The sequence below is a fragment of the Otolemur garnettii genome, unplaced genomic scaffold (genome assembly GCF_000181295.1).
Source record: "Otolemur garnettii isolate 467f Iridium unplaced genomic scaffold, OtoGar3 scaffold00130, whole genome shotgun sequence".
Taxonomy (NCBI): domain Eukaryota; kingdom Metazoa; phylum Chordata; class Mammalia; order Primates; family Galagidae; genus Otolemur; species Otolemur garnettii.
In genome coordinates, this window is record NW_003852525.1 from 3,895,048 (window position 1) to 3,896,273 (window position 1,226).

The window sequence follows — 1,226 nt, forward strand, 5'->3', positions numbered from 1 at the left end:
AGGAAATGGAAATCACAATCTTATGTAACAAAATGGAGTTCCAGGGGGTGCCTGTGGCTCAGTGGGTAGGGCACCGGCCCCATATACCAAGGGTGCTGGGGTCAAACCCAGCCCTGGCCAAACTGCAACAAAAAAATCGCCAGGTGCTGTGGCAGGTGCCTGTAGTACCAGCTACTCAGGAGGCTGAGGCCAGAGAATCACCTAAGCCCAGGAGCTGGAGATTGCTGTGAGCTGTGATACCATGGCACTCTACCAAGGGCAACAGAGTGAGAATTTGTCTCTAAAAAATAAAAAATGGAGTTCCATAGTCTGATTCACCATTCTACATTCCAGAGGACCAAACAGTAAAAGCTTTTAATCAGAGTCAGGGGTGGGGAAAGATTTCCCTGAAGAGACGATTTCCAGGTTAACACTTAAAAAAAAAAAAAAGAAGAAGAGTTAGCCAAGCAGTGCTTGCTTCGGCAGCACATATACTAAAACTGGAACGATACAGAGAAGATTAGCATGGTCCCTGCGCAAGGATGACATGCAAATTCGTGAAGCGCTCCATATTTTTTTTTAAAAAAAAGAGTTAACCAAGCATAGAAAGGTAAAAAGAAGAAAAAGCAGTTCAAACATTGGGAATAGCAGAGGCAAAGGCCAAATTCGTTCCAATAAGAAAGTTCAATGGAAAGGGGTTGCCAACTGATCTCTGAAAAATTGAATAATTCATAAGAAAACACCTTCAAAATTGAAATATGCTCTATCGTTCTAAAGCATTTTTATCCCTAGTGTACTCTCTGGTGGGTAAAAGTGAAAAAAAAAAAAAAGCAGGATTGAAAGTATATCTATTATCAAACATCATCTTTTTCCCTAAGCCATGGGCAAAATATGTAGTTAAATTTAAATGCTTTTTATTTCTTCTAAATTCTCCTTTAATTTTGCACTGTAATGTTTTGGTACCATTCTAGGGGGGAAAAAAAGAATAAAAAGATTGCATATAACTGTATTTCCCTGTAGGGATTTTCTGAAATTTAGTTACATTTGTATTCGACCCAATTATCTAGCAGGAAAAAATGTTATGAGTACTATACACATTGATTCAAGGCAAAGTTGTCATAACTGCATAAGTAACAATCAGAAACTCACACATGATGAAATATTTCACTGATACATAATTTTAAAAAGATCAGAGGAAAGTGAGGGAACTGACTGTCTCTTGAGAGGAAAGTCAGTAGATTTCTAGT

At 38.3% G+C, this 1,226-nt stretch overlaps 1 non-coding gene across 1 annotated transcript; it reads left to right on the forward strand.

Moving 5' to 3' along the window:
* Positions 1-449: 449 nt before the first annotated feature.
* On the forward strand, positions 450-556 carry LOC111727920. The gene has a single exon (XR_002775347.1). It is a non-coding gene; the product is annotated as a U6 spliceosomal RNA (small nuclear RNA).
* Positions 557-1,226: the final 670 nt, after the last annotated feature.